The sequence below is a fragment of the Cavia porcellus genome, unplaced genomic scaffold, assembly GCF_034190915.1.
Source record: "Cavia porcellus strain 051 isolate PalLab524CR breed Dunkin Hartley unplaced genomic scaffold, mCavPor4.1 scaffold_9, whole genome shotgun sequence".
Classification (NCBI taxonomy): domain Eukaryota; kingdom Metazoa; phylum Chordata; class Mammalia; order Rodentia; family Caviidae; genus Cavia; species Cavia porcellus.
In genome coordinates this window covers 65,206,157-65,227,239 of record NW_026947492.1, presented here as the reverse complement: position 1 = coordinate 65,227,239, position 21,083 = coordinate 65,206,157, and positions in this window count along the sequence as shown.

Genomic DNA, 21,083 nt, shown 5'->3' with positions numbered 1-21,083 from the left:
TATGTAAGCTCAGTTTCTTGTCTATAGATTTTAAATAAAATTTAAATTTCTCTTGCTTGGATTAAAAAAAAAAAACTTTTGGGAGCAATAAGGCTGAACCAAAGAACTTAACACTGAGTTATATCTGTGGTATGTGTTGGTTTATTTGTTTATTTATTATGACAGGACTTTCCTAAGAAATTAAATTTCTTCAGATGGGGTTCAAATTTTTAATCATTTTGCCTCAGTCTCCCCAAATGGAGATTATAGCCAGAGTGTAAAGTGTAAATCACTCTTAGATACAGACATGTTCATATACAAATTTCATTCAGGCTTAAAAAATACTTCTGATAACTTTCATGGAAACAATTTTTAATTTTCTTTTTACAAGGAAAAAAGCCTATCCTATATAAATCCCATATTTACTTGCTTGTCTTTGGCAGTCTTGTTCTTCCAACGTTCATCTTACTTAAGACTTCTTTGCAAATTCTGTAATGTCTCCAGCATGACCCATCATAACAGACATTCCTAAGTCCTACTACATAAGCAAATAATTTCTACTAGCTTGGTTCCATTCTCCTCTTCTGCTTTGCTGACCTTAACTAAAGGTATTAGTTCTCTAAGATTCCATCTTAGGTCCTTTTCATTCTTCTGCTATGCACATTGCCTTGTAATTCCTTCCACTTGAATAATGTAGCTGCCACTTTCATTAAGCCAGCTCTGATAACAGTATTTCTAGTTTTATCTCTTGATTCTTGGCTCAAAGGAGGACCATGACTCATTCAAATTGTGTCTCATATTCTTAAGAAATTGTAAGCGACAGCTTTATTGAACTCTAGAGCAGGTAAAATATGTCATTCCTGCATTTTCTTTTTTTTTTTTTTCGTAAAGTTTCAAAACAGCTTCAAACATTAATCAGAGTCCATCAATCTAAATAATTTTTTGTCAGTCCCCTGCTTATCCTTGAAGGAGTCATCATTCTAATTTGCATAACCCAAATGCATAGACATGACTACCTTCTGAAATATTCATTGATTTGGCCATACTAGGATATCAGCCGATAAAATTGATTAGAATTTTGTTATTTGATTTGATTTGATTTGATTTGTTTTGTTTTTTCTCCCCTATGAATTGAACCCAGTGTTTTCAAAACAATTTGTGCACATATTTCTAGAAGTTCTAAGCAGGCTAGACATTCTCTCTGTACCCACTAGCACTTTGAATCTTTAGCACTGCATAGTTCCCATGTTGAGGTTTACTGCGTGTCTGTTGTAAGTGTGCTATCATGTCTTGTACTACAGAGAAACTTAAACCCATGTTTGCACAAAATCAGTTATATTTCTCAAAATGAAGTAAGAATTCATCCATAGAGCCCATTTCATTCTCATAAGCCCCTTGTGCGATCTAAAGTACTACAAGCTGACTTTTTCATAATTAAATGACAGGAGTGGGACGTTGAATGAGTTGTGTTTGCCTGTGGAATTATTCGCTCTACTTGGAGCAGCCCCAAGCTCTTAAATTACAAACATGGTCTCCAGTGCATCTAAGCATTGTTATACTAGAGCTCACAACATGCTAAAATCAGTTCAACACTGGGTGAACAGAAAGGGCTGCATCAAAGTATCTATTTTTTCTGAGGTAGTCTTGCCCTAGATCAGGCAACCAGCTACAGAGGTGCTGTTTAATTTTCTTCATTTGTTTCTTTTGATTGAGGTTTGGACCCAGGGACTTCACACTGAGCTTTATCCACAGCTCCCCTTTTTCGTTTTGCATTTTCTCTTACAGCCTCACTAAGCCACCACGTTGCCCCAGCTGGACTCAGTATAACAAGTCTGCTTCTGCTTACTCATTTATCAGAGCATACTCAGTTTTCTCTCTGGAATAGAGGAACTCTGCTGTAGACTAAGGTCATATATAATTCCCTAAGACCAGAGCTTTTCCAGAAGGTAGAACAGAATGACTAAAAAGGAAATGGGAAAATTTAACTAAATTTTGGAAATATATACAACTCTTATATGTCTATTTCTAGATACATTAAAATGAAAATTGTATGATACCGGAGATTAAATTTGATCTCAGTGTCACTATTTTATCAGCAAGATAAATAGAATATACATAAAAGAATATTCTTTATTATAATAATATATTATATAACATTATCATAATTAAGATAACATCTTAATTAACCAAGTAGTAAAATCTCATGATAACTCAAGTTTTTAAAAATATTAATCAAATTAATCATTATTTATGCAAGGATAAAATTATTTAGGTATTAGATAATCAGAGAAGAATCAATAGCACTTTTTAAAAAAATTTTATTTAAAAGGAAAAAGAGAAAAACACAAAACAAAACAAAGCGGTGTAAGGGTACACGTAATACAGAACTACAAAAAAAAAAAAAGTAAGAAATCACCAGTTAATAGATTACATATTATCATCTTAGAAATAGTTGCTCAAATCACAGTATCAAAGAATACAAAGTGGACATTCAAAAAATGAGACTGCAAACAGTTGTCTTCAATGATCCAACCAAAAACCTTAATATGGTCAGCTATTTAACACCCCTAAACACACTTGCTGTTGTATCCTTTAGAGCTCTTTTTTTTCCCTCTCTTTTTTACAACAAAATTTACACATTTTGGGTTTTATTACTCCTTAGTTCTTATTACTTTTTTTGGGGGGAGGAGAGAATAAAGTCAAATATGGCAAAACAAAGCTGTCAGTCAAAACCAAGAATAGACATAGCACATAATGTAAAACGGAGTACAAGGTTATCAACAATGGTTAGCAATAATGTCTCTTGTTTCCTTAAAAAGAATTGTCTATCTCATTAGATATTATAAAGTTGAACAAAACAGTAGAGAACAAGACCAATAAAACTTAGGCATTGTAAACATTACAGGACTTCCAAAGGAGACAATAGTCAAACCAGAATGGGCATCTTAGTGAATCTTACTGCCTTCAAAGTAGTTGCCTATACCCTCAAACTTGATACTATCATACTGAATGGAACAGAGTCTAATCAGTCAAAACAAGATGTGGGAGCATTAAAGGACTTCAAAACAAGTTAATAGAAATTCAAATAAAGTTACTATTATATATCCTGCTATTTTTTTTTAATTTTTCCCCTTAATTAAAACAAACATAAGAAATAACTAAATAATTTTTTTAAAGAATAAGGGAGAGATTGAAATAAAACAGGACATAACAATATAACAATACAGGTCAAAGCATGACTGTTTCACCAACCTAGTGCTTCACCACCAAATAACCCGACTCAATAGTAGTTACCATAGTGTCTGTCCTTTTCCTTGAAATATTTGAATAAAACTTCATATACTATAGCTTCAAATATTTCTATATCAAGAAGCCCAGAATAAAGCCTTTCCAATTAATAAGTGAAAACTTTATAAGGCTTCAAGGCCACATAATGGGGAATCATGATTACCACATATTTTTATATATTTGAATCATTACTTGCATTAGGGAAACTATTCGGTATTCACACATGCGAGATTGATTTATTTCACTTATGAGTATGGTCTCAAGCTGTGCCCATTTGATGATAAATATCTCAGTGTGATCCTTCTTTATAGCTGAATAATACTCCATTATATAGAAATACCACAACTTTTATATCCATTCCTCAGTTGATGGACACTTGGGTTGTTTCCAAGATCTGGCAATTACAAATTGTGCTGCTATAAACATAGGTGCACATATATCACTGTGGTATGATGCTTTCAGTTCTTCTGGGAATATGCCTAGAAGTGGAATAGCTGGAATAAATGGGATTTCCAATCCCAAATTTTGAGAAATCTCCAGACAGAGCTCCACAAAGGCTGCATCAGTCTACACTCCCACCAACAGTGCAGGAGAGTTCCTTTTTCCCCACAGCCTCTCCAGCATTTGTTGTTGTTGGTTTTCTTGATCCTGGCCATTCTTTCAGGAGTGAGATGGTATTTCAGTGTGGTTTTAATTTGCATTTCTCTAATGACCAGTGTTGATGAACATTTTTTCATGTATTTATTTGGCATTTGCATTTCTTCATCTGAGAAGTGCGTATTCATCTGAGATGCCCATTTTTGGATTGGATCTTTAAATTTTGGGGGTCTGAGTTTTTTTTTTTTTTTTAATTCTTTATATGTTTTAGACAAGAGTCCTTTGTCTGAGAGAGAGTTCACTAAAATCTTTTACCAGTTTGTGGGTTTTCTTTTTACCATGCTGGAGATTTGCTTTGACATGCAGAAACTTTTTAATAAGAAGTGGTCCCAGCTATTGATTCTGGGAAGTATTTCCCATGCGGTTTGAGTCCTGTTCATGAATTCTCTACCTACTCCTATGTCTTCAAGGTTTCTACCCAATTTGTCTTTCAATAGATTTAGTGTTTCTGTTTTAATATTCAGATCTTTGACCCATTTAGATTTTAATTTAGTACATGGTGATAGACATGGGTCTAGCTTTAGTTTTCGGCAAATGGAGAGCCAGTTTTTTCAGCACCATTTATTAAAGAGACGGTCGTTCTTCCAGTGAACCTGCTTGGCTCCTTTATCAAAGATAAAGTGGTTGAGTGTGTTTGTAGTTGTGGTTGTACCTTCTAATGTATTCCATTGATCTTCGGCTCTGTTTTGATTCCAATACCATGTTGATTTTACTACTGTTGCTTTGTAGTATAACTTCAAGTCAGGGATTCTGATGCCTCCTGCTTTGTCTTTGCTGCTTAGAATTGCCTTTGCTATTCTAGGTCTCTTCTGGTTCCAGATGAAATTTAGGAGTGATTTCTCTAGATCTATAAGGTATGTTGATGGTATTTTTATTGGAATTGCATTGAATCTGTAATACAATTTTGGGAGAATGGCCATTTTCACAATGTTTGTTCTTCCTATCCATGTGCAAGGGCTGTCTTTCCATTTTCTGAGATCATCTTCAATTTCTTTTTTCAGTGTATTATAATTTTCACTGTATAAGTCTTTCGCTTCTTTCGTAAGAGTAATTCCTAACCCTAACCCTAAGCCTAACTTAATGGGACTGCATTGAATCTGTACAACAGTTTTGGGAGAATGGCCATCTTCACAATGCTTGTTCTTCCTATCCATGAGCAAGGGATGTCTTTGCATTTTCTGAGATCATCCTCAATTTCCTTTTTCAGTGTATTATAATTTTCACTGTATAAGTCTTTCACTTCTTTCGTAAGAGTAATTCCTAAATATTTTATTTTTTTGCTTGCTAATGTGAAGAGTGCAGTTTCTCTTATTTCCGTCTCTGTGATTTTGTTGTTTGTGTATAGGAATGCTATTGATTTCTGAGTATTGATTTTGTATCCAGCCACATTACTGAATTCATTTATGGTATCTAAGAGTCTTTCAATGGAGTTTAGGGGTCTTCTCTGTAGAGTATCATGTCATCTGCAAACAATGATAATTTAACTTCTTCTTTTCCTATCTTTACCTCTTTTATTTCTCTTTCTTGCTTAATTGCTCTGGCTTGTACTTCCAGTACTATATTAAATAGGAGTGGTGATAGAGGACATCCTTGTCTTGTGCCTGATTTTAAAGTAAAGGCTTTCAATTTTTGGCCATTTAGTATGATCCTGGCTGTTGGTTTGTCATAAATGGCCTTTATTATATTGAGGTAAAGACCATCTATTCCAATTTTCTGTAAAGTTCTTATCATGAATAAATGTTGGACCTTATCAAAGGCTTTTTCTTCATCTATAGAAATGATCATGTGGTTCTTATTTTTGGCTTTATTGATATGGTAGATTACATTTATTGATTTGTGTATGTTGAACCATCCTTGCATTCCTGGGATGAATCCCACTTGGTCATGGTGTATAATCTTCTTGATGATTTGCTGCATCGTATTTGCCAATATTTTATTGAGGATTTTTGCATCTGTGTTCATTAGGGAGATCGGTCTATAGTTCTTTTTTTTAGTTGGGTCTTTCTCAGGTTTTGGTACTAGAGTAATATTTGCTTCCAGGAATGATTTAGCAAGGATTGCTTCCCTTTCAATTTCATTGACTAGTTTGAGGAGTGTCGGCATTAGGTCTTCTTTGTATTTCTTGTAGAATTCTGCAGTGTATCCATCTGGGCCTGGGCTCTTCTTGGTCGGTAAGGACTTAATTACATTCTCAATTTCATTAACAGAGATTGGGTTATTCAACAGTTTTACAACCTCTGGATCTAGCTTTGGTGCTTCATATGTTTCTAAGAATCTGTCTATTTCTTCTGTGTTATCAAACTTTTGAGAGTAGAGGTTTTTGAAATATGTGTTGATGATCTTCTGTATTTCTATTGGGTCTGTCGTGATTTCACCTTTTTCATTTCTTATTGCATGAATTTGAGCTTTTTCTTCCCTTTTTAAAATAAGGTTGGCTAGGGGCTTATCGATTTTATTTATTCTTTCAAAGAACCGACTCTTTGATTCGTTGATTCTTTGGATTGTTTTCTTAGTCTCTATTGAATTGATTTCTGCTCTGATTTGTATAATTTCCTCTCTTCTTTTGGCTTTGGGCTTGACTTGCTCTTCTTTTTCTAGCTGTTTGAGGTGTAGCATCAAGTTATTTATTTGTATTCGTTCTGTTTTCCTGATGTGGGAACTCAGTGCAATAAATTTTCCTCTCAGAACGGCTTTCATTGCATCCCACAGATTCCGGTAAGTTGTATCTGCATTTTCATTTTCTTTTAGGTATTGTTTAATTTCTTCTTTAATTTCTTCTGTGACCCACTGATTACTCAAGAGTGTGTTATTTAGTTTTCATGTGTTTGCGGAATTTTTGCAGTATCCTTTGTCATTAATTTCTAATTTCAGAGCACTATGATCCGATAATATGCAAGGGATGATTTCAACTCTTTTGCATTTGCTTAAATATGTTCTGTGAGTTAATATATGGTCTATTTTAGAGAATGATCCATGTACTGCTGAGAATAATGTGTATTCTGATGTTGTTGGGTGGAACATTCTGTAAATGTCTATCAAACCCATTTGTTCACAGGTGTGATTCAGTTCTGTTATTTCTTTGCTCATTTTCTGTCTGGTTGATCTGTCCCTTGGTGTCAATGGCGTATTAAGGTATCCTGTTAAAATTGTGTTACTGGTAATTTGAGTTTTCATTTCTGCTAATAGTTGTTTTATGTAACGGTGTGCTCTGGAGTTTGGTGTGTATATATTTAAGATAGTTATCTCTTCCTCTTGGAGTTTTCCCCTTACTAGTATGTAGTGACCTTCTTTGTCCTTTATGGTCATGGTTGGTTTAAAGTTCACGTTGTCTGCAAACAGAATGGCTACTCCTGCCTTTTTTTGGATTCCTGCTGCATGAAGTATTGTTTTCCATCCTTTGACTTTCAGTCGATGAATATCCTTCTGGGTTAGATGGGTTTCCTGTAAACAGCATATGGTTGGATTTTGTTTCTTGATCCATTCTGCTAGTCTGTTTCTTTTGATTGGTGCATTGAGACCATTTACATTAATGGTTATTACTGTTAAATGCTGGTTAATTGTAGGAATGTTATCTCTCTGCTGTTGCATCTTTATCTTTCTGTTCTGTTTGATTATTTGCTTTGCTTAGTGGTTTTTTCCTTTGTGTATCTAAACTGTCTTTCAATATTTTTTGCAGGGTTGGTTTGGTGTTTATGAAGTTCTTCAGCTGTTCTTTGTCATGGAAGTGTCATATTTCACCATCAATTTTGAATGATAGTTTTGCAGGATATATCAGTCTAGGTTGGAAATCATTCTGCTTTAGGATCTGGAATACTTCACTCCATGCTCTTCTTGACTTTATTGTTTGTGCTGAGAAGTCTGCTGTGATTCTGATAGGCTTTCCTTTATAAGTAATCTGTCTTTTCTCTCTGACAGCTTTTAATAATCTATTCTTGTGTTGGATTTCTGGGATGGTGATTATTATATGTCTGGGTGTAGTTTTATTTTGGTTATGACTATTTGGAGTTCTATATGCTTCACTGATCCTGATGTCGGTTTCTGATCTCATGCTTGGGAAATTTTCAGCTATTACTTCTCTAAATATCCTCTTGACATCCTTTATGTTGTCTCCTTCTTTTTCATTAATCCCTGTCATTCTTATGTTATTCTTCTTTGCATCATCTTGCAACTGTTGAATTGTTGTTTCCTGATTCCTTGTTATTTTTAAAAGATCTTTCCTTTCCTGTTCACTTGCTGCAATTCCGTCTTCAAGGTCTGAAATTCTATCTTCACTTTCATTAAGGCGGTTTTTTCAACTTTCAGTGGAATTTTTTATTTCCTGTATATCTCTGTGCATCTGCATTATATATTCTGTTTGTTTCTTATATTGCTTGTCTAGGGATTCTATCTTTTTGTTTAGTTCCTCCAATTTTTTATCTGTGTTTTCTTTAGATATATTCAGAATCTCTTTCATTTATTTTATCATTTCTTCTTTTATCTGGGAGATTATTTCAAGTTTGAATTTCTTTAAAGCTTCCTGGAGTTGCTTGTTAATTTCAGTAGCTATTGTGTCCGATATTTGAGGTGAATGGCATATATTTTCTTCTATATACATTGCTCCTAGGGTTTCTTGAGATGGGCTGGAGTTTTGAGGTTGTAATTTGGTCTTTCGTTTTGTCATTTTCTTATATTTCTGTGTTTCAAGTGTTATTTGAAAGCTTCCTCAGGATCTGTTGAAAATCCCCTTCTATGTTTGCAGCTACTGAGATGCTGGCACCACGCTACCCCAAGCCACTGGGCCTGCAGAACCAATGGCCCTCCTCTGCCTGCTCAGAACTCCTCAGTTCCAGACAAGCTGGGCCTCAGGGACACTGTGCGCCCACCTGCCCCTTGGAAGCTCCACAGCTCTTCAATCGCAGCCAGGATATGGAGGCAGATGTAGACGCCTCAAACCCACCTCTCCACTTCACTGCACCTGGAAGCCTGGAGGGACCCAAACAGTCTGGGCTCTGGGCAGAGTGTGCTGAGCACTCACCACAGGCTACAGGGCCTCTGGAACCCGTGATGCTCCACCACCCGCTGAGACATCCACAGTCCTCCAGACACAGGGGGAGGCCGATGCAGGGGCCCCAGATCTGCCCAGCCCCTCCTCTGCACACCAATGTCTAGGCTCCTCAATAGCACTTTTATAAAAACCAAAAGAACAAATTCTTATAGGTTTTCTTTAATAATTATAAAATTCATGTAAAATTTCGTTGCTTTTTTTTAGATTTTTGCAAGTATTAAAGTGTAAGCATTTTTATATTTTTCTCTTCCTTCTATTTCTTTCACGGAGGCATTCAGTATTTTCTATTAATATTGCAAGGATCACAATCCAGCCATGTCAGTATTTGCCATATAATTTCAGAGATATGAGAAAAGATCAAAATAAAAGATAACTAAAAAAAAATAGGGAGACAGATCTTTTTGTGAAAGGAAAGGTTACAAAGAGATGTGTAGAGAGGAATACAAGAGAAACAGAGGATAAAGGAACAACAGAAAAGAATCTAGACTTGTTATTTATAGGCATCAACATCCTATGAAGAATGTAGTCATTTTTATTGTAAACATGTACTAACAAAATTAAAAATTAGAAAAGATAAAATGTCTTTGTACTTTGAAAAGAGATTTACATACAAATTAACAGTTCTATATTATCTGTTTCCTTTGATTACACAGTTCTAAGTCATTGTTACTTAGTGAGCTACAATTTTCCTCCTAACAGCAGTGGTTTGTATGATACAGATGATGACCTACTGAAACAAATGTTTGTGTTAGCTACCTTTACAACATCGTATGTGGAACTTAAAAAAGCACTCGAAATTTCAGCACTCTGGCAGAATAATGTTATTTCTAAAAAATGAATTTAAAAAAGCAAAACTAAAGAACGATTTGCTTCTTATATCCAACCAGAAATTAAACCTCAGGTAGAGAAGAATGTGGATATAAATGCTCAGAAGGTCATTTCAATGTAATGTGATGGCTTGTCATATCTGTTTTTATTCAAATTACATTTCAATATCAAAGTAAAATGCTACATTTGTAAAGAAAGTTAAATGCATACATTTATAGGCACCATAACTATATGGCAAACAAATGCTTAAGATTCCATGTTAAACATTACAAAATGTTAAGAAGTATATAAATGAGGAGGCATAGCAAATATACATATGGATAGTCATGGAAAACTTCTCAGATCGTGACCAAATGTTGAGAATAAAAGTAGTATAAAATAAATATCAACAATTTCCAGCACACTCTGTTGCAACATACTTGTGCCTCTAGAGACATAATGAATCATCTGTGAGGTGGGACTACCCTCCCCCATGAACACAGAACTCCGTGACGCTCCTTTGGCTCTATTTCTCCTTCTTAGAAAATATAGAGACTAAGGAGCATCGACTCTTTTTCCAGAATTCTCAGTTTATCCTGGATTGTATTCAATAGTAGTAAGATTATTATTTTCTTGAACCCATGTGTAGATCACAATAGAACTAATTTTGGAGTGAATAAAAATGCAAAATTCCCTGGCAGATCTCCTTAATTTTCACAGGGTAGATGATTGGGTGGAGGACTGGTGGAACTGTTAAGTAGGTATGAGCCATGAAAATGTGGATGAGGGAGAGGAATGCCTGGCAAAACTATGGCCAATAGATAACCCTATCATAGGCACATATGGAGTGAGCATGGCACAGATGTGGGAAGCACACATGTTGAGTAACTTCAGTCTCCCCTCAGGAGATGCAAATTTTAACACCGAATGAAGGAAGAAAGCATAAGATACTAAAATGCCCAGAGTCCAGGCCCCATAGCAGAATAATCACAACTATCCCATATATAGCATTAAATTTAGTGTCAGCACCGGCAAGACAGATTATGTCTTGGTGTAAACAATAGGAATGAGAAAGGCCATGGCAGATAACAGTATGTTCAATATGCATTCATTGTGATGGATTGATCCTGATGTATAAAGTAGCATTTTATGCTATTGCTTCACAGAATATGCCTAATATAATTAAATGAGTTACCACTGCTTATGTATCAAATGGCTTAAGTAACAAGGCATTGTGTCACTCAGCATATAAATTGTGAAGCAACACAATATTTTTATATTATGATGTTGATTTCAATTGAAAGATGCAGTTCTTAACAGCTTTAAATCCTTGATTAATATCAGAATATGTTTGTCTTTGTTACTACCTGACTGCTTTTAGAAAAAATACCAGACATACACAAGTTGAAGCAGGAAAATTTGTTTCAGACTGCAGTTAATAGTGTCTTGCTTCGATACTTTTCTGGCTCCAAGCAAGTGTGACATGTCATGGGGTTAGCGGTAGAGAGCATGACAGAGAAAAACAGTCTTTGTCAAGGTAGGTAGGAAACAGTAAGCATTGAGCTTGTATTCTTTCTTTTTCTGTTTTATTCCATTCAGGTTACACTCTCTTAATTATTATGCACTCTCAATCCGTATTCACACACTTTAGGTTTTGCCACCTCCTAAAAGCCCAGCTATGACTACATGAGTCTTTTGAAGGAAAGTTAAGTAGAAGCCACAACGATGTTATTATCCTCTTACCTGGAAATTCTGTTTGGCAAGTGCATGATAATGCATGTATAACCATAAAGATATTTTTAACGCACATCAAATAGGAAGGACAAACATGCTGGAGGTTTCTGTTTTCTTGCGATATTATTCAGAAAGAAAAATGAATATAACACAGATACAAAAATAACTTACATAAAACTAAGCAAAAGATGTTACATGTTGTCTAATTCCATTTACCGGAAGTTAAATAATGAGCAGAAATGAATTACAAATGTAACAATGCTTGATTAGCTTGCAAAATATGTAGAAAAATGGAGAAAAATATAAGTTTATCACATGCTATCATGAAATTTAACTTTGTGGAATGTAGTATATTCATGAAGGAAAGTTTCCAGGCTTTTATAAAGTGATTGAAGATTTATTTCTTCATTTGGATACCACGTTTATGGTTGCTTCCTTTATAATAATTCAGGGAAAAATTTTTGTTTATGAATTATACAGAAAAAGAACAATACACTTTCAATATTTATTTTTTTCTCATCACCTAACTCAAAGATATAATGGCAACTAATTATTCAGAGACAAATTGAGGGCACAACCTCACATATATTCTCTTCTGCACATTCTGTTCTTACTAATTGATCTGTATCCATCCATTTTACATACAAAAAGGAGGTACTAGCTAAATATGTGATGTATTGTTTTCTTTAATTACAGTTTCAAATGATCTTATTGCAATGCCATAGTTTCTTAAAGCTATCAATTTTTCATTTAAAAATTATTTTTTTCTACATGACAATTTAAAGATTGCAATGTTTATTCCCCTCATATTTAAGAAAATGAAGGAATCCAACCATTTTAAGTAAGGGCACATATATATATATATTTTTTTTTCCTGATATGATGAACTATGTTTTTCTTGTAAAAAATCTTGAAATGAATTAGCATATTTCTGAAGTAATTTTTATTTTTGTTTTCATTAATTTTAGAAAGATAATTCTTTATGAAATTTTCATTACATACTGATACCAAAAATAATGAATTATCTAATTTTCTAATGCAGAGTTAAAATATTTTATGTATTACTATCTTTGATTATCATAATCATAATATTGTCTTTGCAGACTACTGGTTAATGCTTTTATCATTCCTATGATTATACTTCTGTTCTTAACAGTTTATGTTGAATAAATGTTATTAAAAACAACACACATCATGCCACCAGTTAAATATTAACAAGATTTTTTCAAACATAAAATTACTTTCTCTATTCGTGTTTTGAATAATACAGTTTTTCTGTGTATGAGAGAGGTAGAAATAGAGCAAGACAGACAGAAAGGCAGGTCTTTTTGTGTTCTGTCTTTCATTGACCACATAATTACAAAAATTAGCTATTTAGACATCTATCCCTATCTGACTGTTCATTCTCACACAGTTTTCATGGCACCACCCACATTCTCACGTCCTCCTGTGGCTCTCTGCCCTTCACTGGTCACCTTTTCTCAGAACACCCAAGACTTTCAGAGCCTTCCGTCTGTGTCAGGAGAGACCTGCATGAGGATAGGAAGGCTGCTCTGTCGTCTAAAAGTCAAGGAATTTCCTTCCTGACAGCCTGTGTTTCCACTGCCCACAACATGCATTTGCCTCCATTTCAAGAGGTACTTGCATCCCAGGATATGGAAATTATAAAACAGCTTACAAAATACATTCTTTTTCTTTTAGTAAATATAAACACAGTTTTGAAACCATTTAAGTAGAGCTAGAAATATGTAAATATTGTGAACATGTATAAAACAACAGATGGTATAGAGCTATGAATATGGTATTCAACAGCCTCTATTGCTAATTAGAAACTCTCTTCGCCAGCCCTCCTTATCATGTGCAAGTATTTTTGTTGTTGCTGTTGTTGTTATGTTGTCACACAGATTAAGTTAAATTGTTTCTGAGAGCTGAAAGGGCACTATAATCTAGGCAAAGTAAATGGCAGGAGTATTTGCTACATGTCCTACAAGTTAAATATCTAAGAATTTTTGTACTAATAAATAAATATTAAACTAAAATTGGCCTTAAATAAGAGGCAGTGCATAAAAGATTTTTACCTAGTAACTCTATTCAGAAATATTTCTTAGTTATCTACCATTTCCAAATATTGTTTTGAAACATTTGAGACAGATAAGCTCAATTAGTCTGTATTTATGAAGCACCCGGATTGTGTTAGATAGATGGAATACAAAAGGCAGCATCTACCACTTAATGCATATGCATTAAATATCATTTAATCTCTTAATTTCTTTGAATGTTATGAACTAATTTACTTTATTAAGTTTATGACATTGATATCATCACCTTATGATAGTGATGGGAAAACTAAGAATTATTATAGGTAAATTTCCTTCATGCCATAATTTTTCACAAAATACAAAAAAAAAACAAATTTGCACTAGATTTTTCATAATTAGTCAGCTCATAGAAAAATGACTATATGTGTATATTTTCAGTCATGTATAAGTGTATGAATATTTCTAATCCAGCAGATTGTTACTTATGTGTGTTAAAAGGTGGGGTGTTCCAGTTGGGATTCTGAAACTATCCCATGTAATTTTCGTAATTTATAAGATAGGTATGAATGATACTGAATATGCTTATGTTATGCTGCCCATCTCATGTATGGCTACATTTCTAACAGTACAGCATTTCTATAATGCTCAGAAATTTTGTATTTTATCTGGATAATACTTATCTTCCCCACCAGGAATATTAATTTGTAAAACCTAAGATTACAACAAGAGCAACAGTTGACTTAGAGAACAACTGAATCCAGTCTATATGCAGGAGCTCTGATAAAATACATTTTTGGGAAATAGCACACAAAGAAGTGTGAAAGTTTGTAAGAATTAAGGACTAATGAAGTGGAAAACAAACCCAATAGAAAAGCCTGTTTTCAGTGTATTAGACCACAGATCTTACTTTGTGATCATTTTGTGAATGTAAGTTATCAATTTTGTACTTCCAAGAGGTCTGACTTACACTATGTTAGGGCAGGTTTCCCAATTCTCAACACAATTGACATTTTAGGCCAAACATATTATTATGGAAGTTTCCTCTGTATTGCTCATAATTTAGCAGTATCCCTGATTCCTACTCTTTAGATGCTAGAAGCAAACTCTTCTAACAAAAACCAAGGATGCGTTTTACTGACAAACATTCCTTGGATGTGGAGAGAGTGACATACCTCAGCCACATGCTTCCCATTGTGTTAAAGTCTTAACAGTGGGGAGGGGAGGCGATTCCACTTGAATAAGAATTAATCACTTTATTTACCGTTAATCAACTTTGAAAGAATTTAAGTGCACAGACAAAGAAACGATTCTTCAGTCTATATGCCGCAAAGCAAATAATTCCAAGAACAAGAAAGAGCTTCCTCAAACCACAGGGGACAGAACACTGCTGCCATTTCTAATCAATCAATATTATAGCATATAAATTGTCACATAAGCAGAAATAAGGAGTTAAGGGTAACGAACAGGGGGGGAGACCACATGTAATATTACCATTTTAAGTCAAATACTTTTACACATTTGTTGGTAGCAGGTGGCACAGAGTTTCTGCCTATTATAAATCCAATCAGCAACAGCTTTGTGAATAACATAAAAGGCTTCCATGATACAAGGCAAGAAGATTTTGACAGAAAGCTCTTTGTGAGGGTTCAAATGAGGTACAAAGAAAGGAAGTGTCAGCAGTGAAGGAACGAAAAGGAAGCAAAATCAATGGGATCCACTGACTTAATGCAAATCCTTGAGGGAAATTTGTCTAAAAATGTTCTTGAATGGAGAATTATTATGCTGGATGACAAACAGTAATCTAGGGAAAATTTGGTGCACACAAATACACACATCTAAGAAAAAAATAAAGTTTCCTTTGACCATTAATATCCTTTAGCAAAGATAAACAAATTTGAAAACTGTAGAGCACGTGCATTAGGATTGGTGTTCATAAGCTGATTAGATTTAAATGCTAGTGTCCTTCAAATGTTTTAAATCCTTTGGGTTAGCCTGAGTCAGAACTAGAGCTTTAATTATTCCTAATGATTCCCAGTTTATATTAATAGAGAGAAAACCACATATTCAAATTTATTATGTTGAAAGCCCTTGATATCATATGTTCTCATTAAATTTCCAAACTTGGTACACCATCTTCTAAAAACAGTAGTGTAGCTGGTTTGAGGGCAGACATGTGCTGGAGAGAACTCCTACTTGGAATGTCAGTTGCTCACGTGTCTTCCAGCTTTGAACTTAGTGACATTATGCTGGTAAACTGAAATATGCCATTACCGGACTACCTACAGGAGGAAAACTAGCAAACAATACACACACACACACACACACACACACACACACAAAAAAAAAAAAAAAAAAAAAAGAGAGAGAGAGAGAGCCAATCCATCACCCAAGGAACAGTAAAATAACTCAAAATAAAATGAAATACTTTTCATGGAAAACACGGTAAATATTTTTCAAATATTTGGGTAAGGTCAATGACTTTTAGTAGGCATTTACTGTTCTTCATATGTAAACTTATTTGATGACTCCCAAGATCCGTTTGGAAATGTGCAAAAAAGGTCTGAACTTTGAATTATAATACTATAGATTTGTAAGAAAAAAGTTCGTTTAGATATTGGTTAAATAAAGTGATCCAGATATAATCAGTTTTAGAAATTACATGACGGCTTATACTCATTCCTGGTATGTATCTTTACGGTGCATACTGGGAAGTACCAATTTGCCTGGGTTTAGGATCCAACCTGGGGACTGTTGAACCTCACTTCTCTGTGTGCTGGGCTTTCTCATGCAGACATTACTGTGGGTTTCTGTGTCTGGACCCTCACCCTTCCCCTCTGACATTGCTCAACTGCTCTCTTCCCTGCCACCGTGAACTCAGCATGTGATCTGCTCTAGTCTCCACCTTGAGACTTCTGCCTCCACGCCAGGTGACCACCAACTGGACCCGCTGAAACACTGAACCAAATTCAGCTTCTCTTTTGATTTTGAATGTGGGCTATTTTGTGCAACATCAGCAAAGCTGGCAGTACAATCACAACAATATCAGTTTTAAATTTTTCAAATCTATTCCATGCAAACTTAGTGAATGTAAATCTCTACAAAATATGAGGATATTTAAAAAGCAAAATTAAAAAAAAAATCTTCCTATGTTTTTCAGAGAAAAAACAGAAGTAACACATTGAATTATTGCACATAAAGGATATAGAAGTATATTTTAAATAGCCTTTACAACTGATAATTGATAAAATCCATCAAGAAAAAATATAATTTGATAAAAACTAATATACAAAATACAGGGGCCTGGTTTGGATGTATATTAATTATAAGCTTTGCTGAATTAAAGTGAAAGATGCTATTAGGTAAAAAATAATGACTATGGAAAAATTTGACTTTGCTAAATACCTTACTTGTGTTCAAAAATAGTCTCAGATACTGCTGTAAAGTTAATATTATTAACCCATAATAAATTATAGTTAGGATTTCAGAAAAAACAATCATAAACCCCTGAGCACATGCTAAATGAAAGAAGCCAGATGTAAAAGTGCACATATTGTGTGACTGCTCACATGTAAAATATGCATAGTACACAAATGTGCGGAACATAAAATATATTGGTAATTACTTGAAATACTGGGAGCAAATGGACAGTGACTGTCAGTTTTGTATGCTATTTTTTTATTGTTGTGATTAAGATATTCTAGATTGAGACTGTCATAATATTTGTGCAACTTTGTGAGTATAGTAAAACACATGGGTTTGTATTCCTGTAAAGTGTAAATTCTGTGATAAATAAATTATATATAAATTTCAAAGAAAAAAGTAGCCATTTTCTATTGGTTCTATGAATGCAAACTAGCACAGCTACTACAAATTTTAGTACAGACATTCTTCAAATATGTACAAATAAAAATTCCATTCTACCCACCTATTCCCCTTCTCAATAGCATCTAAAGAGATTTAAAAACATCATATTGCAGTGATACGTGTACACCCATGTTTATCCAGCACTGCTCATATTATATCCATCAACAATGAATGAATTTAAAAATGTGATTTTTGCACAAAATGGAGTACTACACTGCCATAAAGAAAGACAAACGTGAATAATTTGTTTGATGTAGTTCGAGGCTATATTGTAAAGTGAAATAAACCAAATCCACTTGTTTAAATATGGTTTCTCTTATATGAGAAGCCCAAAATATAAAAACAAAGTAAAAAGTAATACCAAAAAATAACACACACAAAGTAAAAGAATGAGATTTATCATCATGGGACATACAAATATAAAGGAAAAAGTGCACACATGTGTACAGTATTACAATAATGATGTAATTTGACAACCAAGATAGTATAGTTAATATGCAAGTGTGAAAACTTTATCCCAGGAGAATAGATAAGAAAGTTCCCTACTCTCCACTTAATTTTCTAGTAAGTCAAATTTGCTTTAAATAAAGCATGTTGTTTTAAATACAGTAAAAGTTTGAAAAATTTGTACTCTAGGTTTGCAAAATATTATGTTCTCACACTAAATTTGGGCTTTCTGTTTCCTTACGTATTCTAATTAAGAAAAATACACAATTCTATAGCAAGAGTTCATGCTTATTGTGCAACTTTTCATAAAACTTTTAATGTCTATCTTCTCTCTTTTTTCTTTCAATATATGCTTATTTACCATTGAAATATGTGATTAACAAATCATAGTAATCTTTTAATAAAATTTTTACTTTGAGTCAGTATCTCTCCTTAATTTATATTATCTGCACAACGAAGAGTGACAACCTGCATAAATCAAAAAAATAAGAAGGCAACCTGTGTAAAATCCGCACAGTGTAAATGATAAATAATAAAATCTCCATCACCAAGGAGATAAACATGACCTTCACTTATCGATATGATAAATTGAATAACCCTTTTTAAGGCAGATTATGTGAATAATCATTTAATAAAAGCAAAATTAAAAATAACAATATACAACATAAACAGATTCCAAAACTCATTATAAAATAAATTGGAAAAAAATTTGTAAGGATAAAAATTATTGGTATTTTTAAGGATAGAGCAAATATAGACAAAAAGACTCATCTACTATAGAGATAATGTAATTGAATATAATAAATTGCAATTTCTGTAAATATTTATACTATTTATAAGTTTAGCCAACCAATTCTCTTTTGGGGACCACAAATTCACAATGGATAATTTAACTTACTTCTGTAAGGGACGATAAAATGGAGTCTTCAGACTATCAATAACACTCATTTGAGATTTTCCATTGCATTTTCTTAGCATATGATCAGCTATGTTCATTTGAATCATCTTGGGATTGTACTAGAGGACAAATTTCTTAGCATAAGATCATCTATGACCTCTTGAGTCATCCCAAGGTTACATTTCAGGACGAGATCCTTCTTAGCATATGATCATCACTGCCATCTTGAGTGTGAGTGTCACCGAATTGTATTTTTCACTAGCCACACTTATCACAAGATACACCCAATAAATAGTGGTTGTTAGGGGTGTGAAGAGGAATGCCTCTCCAGAGACACCGACTTCCCAGTCACTCAGGTACTGTACAATTTGTCTCTTTAATTTTCTCAGTCTCCTTAAGACAGATAATATGGACTTTTTTTTTTGGATGCCTGATTATATTCCTCTTGATATTTTATGGTATTAATGCACTGAAGAGAAGTTAGCAGATATGCAAGTATCTTGTAACAGTGGATTTTAAATTTTCCATATTTAAAGTATTTACATTACACTCATCCTGGTTAGTTGGTTCAGGTTCACACATGTTATTTCATCCATTTTCTCTCTCCTTCTCCTTCACTCCATTTTTTTTTTTTTTTTTGGTCTCCATTCATTTTGAAAAAGATCCGTGTCTCTGTTTTGCATTGTATTATATTTTGCTGTTAAAATATTCATATGTTTTCTTTAAAAGACAAAGAAGAATATATTTAAGCTTACATTTTAATATTGAAATTTTAAAATATTCCAAATGCTCACCAATATTCAGTTGACTGAATGAAGTCCTCAATGTGCATCCATGTAATAGAAATAATTTATCAGTTTTTTTAAATGGTGAATGAAATTTATGTCACCAGTAAAGATGATTTCCAGTACATTAGGTTAAAAAAGACTTTCATACACTATTATATTTTTGCGAACAAGCAGTAATTTCATATCAAAGCAATCTAAAGAAGCAACATCTTACTGTTTAGAGTGGTTGGATAAGGAAGATGTGATTCGGGTTCAGTCCCACTCTTGTCAGTTACCCTCATAAATGCACACCCACACTCACGTATGTATAGCTGCACACACACACATTTACCATTACCATCACAACCTCATTGTACATAACTTGTTGTGTGAGTGTATATGCCTATGAAAAACAATGAATTCATACCATTCCAGTTGAAATGTGGATCACTAAACTTCATTTTAGAAGCAAATATTTTCACAAAATTAAATTCTCCAAAAGTATAGAATTTGGTTTTCATTTTTTAAAACCATGTCTTCCCATTATCTGGAGCCTAGGATATACAGGAAGCAATTTCTATATGGCCAGCAGGAGTCAGGTTCCAAAGTAAACAAACTGTTGGGAACTCAGAATTTGTTTAAACAGTTTTTAAGTGATGACAGTTACATGGTATATCTTAAACATATATTCTGAAGTAAATACTTCTTGCTACTTTATCCAGATAAAACACAAGATTTCTGAGCATCGTAGAAATGCTATACTCTTAGAAATCTGGCCATAAATGAGATGGGCAGCATAACATAAGCATAGTCTATATCATTATACCTATCTTGTAAATTATGAAAATTATCAGAATAATTTCAGAATCCCAGTTGGAACACATACTAAAACAATTTTAATGCTCATTTTCTAATTTTATTGAAATTGCTTTATTTCTCTTCTAGAATCTCTTTCTAGTAAACTGCACCACTTTAGTACCGTGCACTTTCTTCCTTATAATTTTTATTTTGCATACGATAGAGTTTAGACCTTGTGCACCATGAAGCCACCAAAGGATCTTTGATTAGAGCAATCTATTTTGAAATGAGAACAACTTGACATTGATCCTAAAGATCTGAAAAGAAATAAATGATTAAAGAGAACACCAGTGAAAGTCTCTGCTTGCTTTCCATTCTTCCACACAAGTGAAAATATGATACCCTATATATGTTGTCTACTAATAATATGGTAATGTAGTAAGCATTATTTTGTTGTTCTCTATATTTATAATAAATTATGGATATTTTATCTACCACATTAATTTTTATATCAGTACCAGGGATCAAACCCTTGACCACATGCTTGCAAGGCAGGCACTTATGACACTGAGCTAAATCCCCAGTCCTCACCACATTAACTTTAAAGTATTGTGAGACTACATACTTTCCACTGAGTTTCACTCCATGTGATAGTTTCATTTAACTTACAAATATCTTTTTCTTTTAGTTGCAAGAATATTATCTAATAAAAATAAGTTAGATAAAACTAAGCAAAGGATGTACAAAACACATGCTCCACT